Consider the following 6655-nt stretch of genomic DNA (forward strand, 5'->3'; position numbering starts at 1 on the left):
TGATGTCGCGGGTCTAGTATGGGCGTGTTAGCTAATGCTCTTTTGAGCACCTTTTGTTGAACTGTTTTATTTTGTAATCCTTGCTCTGCGAGCAATCCTTTTGAACATTCATGTCTAATTAAGTTTATGGCATTTGTTTGTGCCTTAGTTTTCCTTTCCAATATAATTTGAGATAACTGTAATGGCTAATCCTTTATACTTTTGCCACGTGCTATATTTTATATTATAATACGTGATATTTTGTTTATTAGAGTTATCTATTAAATGGGATGTCACATTTAACTATATTTTTGTTAAATGTTAAATTAAAACTTCCATTTATATTTTCTGTCACTCTATTAATATAAATTTAAATATAATTAAAATTACTTAATTTAAGTAGGTTAAAATACCTTTTTAGTCTCAATTTTTGTCATGTTTTTTCAAATAAGTTCTAATTTTGGTTTAGTGTTCAAATAGGTCCCAAATTTCGTCAATTTTGTTCAATTGTGTCATTTTATGCTAACATCGTTTAAATCACTAACGACCATGAACAATGATTGCCACATGTCACTTCGTGGTTTTTTGAATTTTTTTAAATGTACACGTGTCAAGCCAGTAGCGTGTCACGTGTCACTTTGTGGTTTTTTTTGAATTTTTTGAATTTTTTGAATTTTTTTTAAAAAATTTTTAAAAATTTTTTAAAAATTTTTCTTAAATGTCCATGTGTCAACCCAATAGCGTGCCACGTGTCAACGTCAATTTCTATATTCAATTTGGTCCCTATATTTGTTATTTTTGTTCAATTTAGTCCCAATTTTGTTTAAAATTAACCAATTTTGTCCTTATCGAAAATGTGACCAAATTTAATTTTTATATCAAAGTTATAATGATGTGAATTTTAATATATTATATAAAATATTTAATAAAAATGTGAATTTTAATATAAAAATTAAATTTGGTTTCAATTTGGAGGGGGACCAAATTGGTTAATGTTAACAAAAATTGAGACTAAATTGAACAAAAATAACAAATATAGGGACCAAATTGAATATAGAACTTTGACTTTGACACGTGGCACGTTACTGGGTTGACATGTGGACATTTAAAAAAATTTTAAAAAATAAATATATAAAGAAAACACAAAGTGACACGTGGCATGCTACTGGCTTGACATGTGTACATTTAAAAAAAATTAAAAAAATTTTAAAAAATTTTAAAAAATTTTAAAAAATAAAAAAAACCACGAAGTGACACGTGGCAGTCACTGTTCATGGTCGTTAATGATTTAAGTGTTAGCAAAAAAGGACCCAATTGAACAAAATTGATGAAATTTGGGAACTATTTGAACACAACCAAAATTAGGACTTATTTGAAAAAACTTGACGAAAATTGGGACGAAAAAGGTATTTTAACCATTTAAGTATAAGTGAAATTACTTAATTTTACAATAATCCAAAATATAAGTAAAATTTATTTAATATTATTCATAAAATATTTTTTTTTAAATTACCTTTAATTATATCATAAAAAATACTCCAAAGTTTATATACAATTATATTGTTCAAACTTGATGGTTTTCTATATGCCTATATTTATCAAATGGTTTAATTTAATTTTATATTTATTTTTTCTTCAATGTGGTCCTTATATTTTTAGAAAAAATTAATATGATCCATTTTGTTAAATTAATGTTAATGTTGTTTAGAGTCTAAAGATTGTTGTAGAAAAAATTTAATGTGACACATTGTTTAAAGTGTAGAAAAACTTAATTTAACCCCATATAATTCTTAGAAAAACTTAATATGACACATTGTTCAAAATTGGACTTGAATGCACAAGAACAGTAACAAAGTTGCCTTTTTGTAGAGATTGGTATGTTTTTTTTTTCTCATTTCTATTATTCTATATTTTGCATCTTTTGTTTTTTGTGTTTTTCCCCAAGTTGTGCTTTTATGCTTCTTGCCATATACTATTCCTATTCTTTTCATCTATGTTTTGATTCTAATTGTCTTCATCCAATAGTTATAATAGTCGGGGGATGCAAAACCATTGTTGTCCTCTTATTGTCGTGGGAATAGGGGTTTAGGGGTAACACCTATTTGTAACTTCAAAGATGTTGCAATTTTGAGAACAACTAGAATCACTAAGAATGATGGGAAACAATTTTGGGGTTGTCATAACTATAAGGTTAGATTTATGCAATTTTGTTTTGTCAAATTTTGTTTTTGGGACAATTTTTTAATAACAATCACTTGTTATATGTTATGGTTTTGTTGAAGAACATAGTGGCAATGAAGAAGTGGTGAAGTGTAGTTATTTTAAATGTTTCATTAAAGATATGGTGAAAGAGATGCAATTACCATGAGACAAGGAGAAAGGTATATAATTTGTAGAAATTTATAAAGATTTCTAAAAGATGAATGCAACTGTTATCATTAATTGTTTGTTTTCTTGGTGTAATTAACACAATTATGGTGTTAGTATTGTTGAAATTACCATGAGTTGTTGTAAAATGTAGATGTGTTTGAATTAAGTGTAGTAAGACCTATAGAATTTTTTAATGTAATGTTAAAGTGATATTTGTAATGTTGAGCGCAAGCAATAAGTATAAGGTTGTTGGTAAACTTGCCTTAAATATATTATGAAGGGAAAGGATGAGAAGTTGGACTTATATATAAAACCAAGCATGACAAAGACATCCAAATTCTTTTGAAACCACGTTCACATAATTAGATGTCAATAATATAAAACAAGCATGATAAGGAACGTTCCAATCTTTAGTCCACTAAGATAACATCGTTAGGGTCAGTAACCATATATATCCAAGGTATTGTCCACTTTGGAGTTTAGAACTCCATCACAGTTTTGTCCTTAAAAAATGCCTTAGAAGGTTGAAGGAGGAAGGTGTATCTAAATTGTCCTTGGGCTCAACTCCTAACACTAGTGCAATGAAGGGATATTGTTATGGTTATTTTCAATGTTAAGCTACGATTAATGAATCGTAGTATATCCACCTGTAGTAAAAAAGGGAGATGTTAAGACTATGATTTCCAACCACAGTCTATATAGTAAATAATAGACTATGGTTCATGAAAAAAAAACATAGCTTATTCATAAGTATAAGCTACAATTATTAAAGGAATTGTAGCCTATGCATGACTATAGTCATGAATAGGCTATAACTCTTTTAAGAACTATAGTCATATATGATTCTTTTTAAAAGGTTTTTATTTTAATAACTCTACACTTTAGTAAACATGGAAAATTAAATAAAGATTTCACAACACCAAATATATTAGTTAACCATAAACAAACAACCTAAATATCTCATTTTCATCACTAGAATTGATTTTGAAAATTCACTAAAAATAGGTAGAAATTGATTTTTGATTAACTTTTTTATGTTAACTTCTATTATTGTATATTTGGTCGTTCAAAAGTCCATCCTTACTATAACTTTTTTTCTATTTTTCTAGTATTTTTGCCCTAATTTTTCTACATCTCATACACTTATTTCATTGAACTACACTCTTCATAAAATTCTAAATATTTTCTAGTTCTTTCTAGTAGTAATTAGAAAATTTGTATTCTTTTACATTTTATGTTTGTCATACTTTCATGTATAAAACATTTAGGCTTTAAGGTTTGTTATCATATAAAATTATCATGATATATATAACAAAAAATAAATCAAAATATATCATCATATAATATTTTGAATGCATTAAAAATGGTGAAGAGAGAAATGTAAACCTGGGAGCATAATGCTTGAGTGAGGGTTAAGTCCCATGAAACAAGTAGGGGTGTCAACAATGGTGGTCAAGTAAAAACACACCCAAACAATATGGTCACATAACATATGGTGAAGAAAGACAACAAACTAAGGAAAATAATAAAGAGGGATCAAACCTAAACGAAGAACAAGAAAACCGAGCCAAAGTAAGGAGAAAACTAGGTGAAAATAAAGCTCTTTAAACATGGAAATGGTCCCCTCAATTGGGTGTGAGCAAGACGAACTTCCAATGGTGAACTTGGAAAAATGAGGAACGAAATGAGTTTCACGAACCTGAATGCACCAAAGGAAGAAAATGAGAGAAAAAACCTTGTCTTTTGCAACAAGGATGGAAATGAAGGCATTGCAGCGACGAGAGAAAGAAATATTGTTATGCGCGGGCTAAGTAAAAGAAGTTAAAATTATCCCTATTCATGGGGATATAGGCTACGATTCATTGAAAATTGTAGTCTATATACTCACACAACAAAGTATAGGCTACAATTTTATCTAAACCATAGTTTATACATTTCATATAATTTAAAAAATGTCACCACATTTTTATAGGCTACGTTTTTCATGTGATTGTAGCCTATTCTGCATAGTTAAATGAGATGCATGTGTTGGCACAAGCAAGCTTAAAGCAAAGATTTGATAAAGTCAAGTGCATGAAAATTGCATGTGTTTGATGAAGATCCACTTGAAGATTATGTTTCTAGTGTATTAAATATGGAAATAATGTGTTAAATGTAATGATTAGGTGTTATATCATGTTGGTAGGCTATATGACATAGGTTAGAAGGTAATAAATTTTAGAAGGTAATAAATGCTACGATCATAATTTTAGAAGGTAATAAATTAAAACATATTATTCATCATCGAAGTCATCATTGTAGGTTTAAAATGACTTTCTTAGCCAAGAAGGGGGTTGGATTGGCCTAGTACTAAAAAATATGCTCAATTAAAACTTGTTAAAACTATTTTTGTTTGAATTAAATTAATCAACAAATCAGAAGTTAATTGCTACAGGACGACTCATTTTAATGGATTGAAAAACAAAAACAACGGATTTATTTGTTCATACAGTATGATTCAACAAATTGAAATATAAAATCAACATACTAATATTCTGGGAAATTCTGCAGAAAAACGCAAATCACAAAAATCACTCAAACAACATGCATTACAATACAAGATTGGTTCCAATATATATCAAACTTAGTTGCACCACCTAATTACATAAAATGATTAAATGAGTTTTCTTGAGGATTAAATGAAGAGCAAGATAAGGGAGAGAGAATCATACAATGATTTTTATACTGGTTCACTTAAATATAGGAACATCTAGTTTATTTGGACAACTTCAGCCTGACAATGCACTATTAGTGTGTTTGTTTTGACATTGGAATGACGTACAATCGATTTTCAACACAAAAACGTGAGTAGGTTTGGCTTTTAAAATCAATTTGAAAGAAAAATATTCGCGCCTAAAGAGAAGCAATAATTAGTTGCTTCTCCGCCGAAAAATCAATTCGTGTAAAATCAATTTTGGAACGTGTATCCAAACACACATCATATAAAAAGAAGTACACAATCTCACACAAAATTTTGAATTAAACAAAAACAACAAGATTCTTGAATCCCACAAGAATCTCAAACCCAGCATAGTAAGATCCCAATTGCAGACTTGGAATCACACTAGGAAACACATAGAAGTACAAGAACAACCAGACCTTGGCGGTGGCTTTCCCTAACCAATTAAAACAAATTCTTCAATGCTTCAAAACTAAGCAAAACTTGCTTCAAGATACAAAGATCTTCACTCACGAGCTGCACACTGTGTAATCTAGAGAGCGAGTTTTTCAAATTGGTTTTTTCTATTTTCGCACTCAGAAATCATAGAAATTTCTCTTCTTTAAAAAAATAGTTAATATAGTCTGCATATAAGTGAACTCAAACAGGTTGATTTGTCCGTAATTTGTTGATTTCACTTGACTTAAGTGAAATAAGCCGATTGCATAGCAATTCAACTGATTGAATATATTCATACCAGAACTGTATGCAGCAAGTGTAACATCCCTAGAGAATATTACTTAAAAATAAATACTAAAAGAAATAATTACATTAATAGTCATCTCGATAAAAATCCCAACGCGGGAAAAATTTAAATTCATTAAAATAGTGCGCCAAAACTCATAACTAAATCCACAAAATGTTACAAGTTTCCAAAATTTGTATTTAAAACATAAAATACAAATGAGCAAAACCCTAGCTCTAATCCCATGCTAGCCCTCACTCCGCCATCTGAACATCCTCAACACCACCTGTATCAACATCTGCTCCCGTGTAACGAATTACACGATCATCACCACACACAAACAGAAAGGGTGAGCTGAGAAAATAAAATAACAAGCATATAGAACACAAGATAAATCATATACCCATCTTATTCATTATATATATAATTTTTGGCCAAGACCTTAACCCCAAGACTTATCAGTCTTCAAATCATACAATTGGTTAGCCTTGGACTCGGGAACATGATGCTCACATGAACCTGCCCGCTCGTGGTCCTGCCTCTACGAACCTCCCCGCTCGTAGTCCTACTCTACGGACCTGCCCGCCCGTAGTCCAACACATGTGATCCATCAGCCCCCGTACCTCCCTGCACGTGGCATCTCTCAACGTGAGCACGGAACATACGAACCTACCTCGCTCGTATCCCCACGTGAGAGTAACTAGATATGAACCTCCCCGCTTATATCATCACATGTCAAACACCATCCATGAACCTACCCGCTCATGGCACAGCATCTCCCGATCCAAGTGTAGAAGCATTGCTCAATCAACACACCAAACAACCAAAGGACAGCAACATTTCCGCCTGGCTCGGCCCACACA

The sequence above is a fragment of the Vigna unguiculata genome, chromosome 3 (assembly GCF_037176805.1).
Source record: "Vigna unguiculata cultivar grain cowpea cultivar isolate G323 ecotype 2 chromosome 3, ASM3717680v1, whole genome shotgun sequence".
Lineage (NCBI taxonomy): Eukaryota > Viridiplantae > Streptophyta > Magnoliopsida > Fabales > Fabaceae > Vigna > Vigna unguiculata.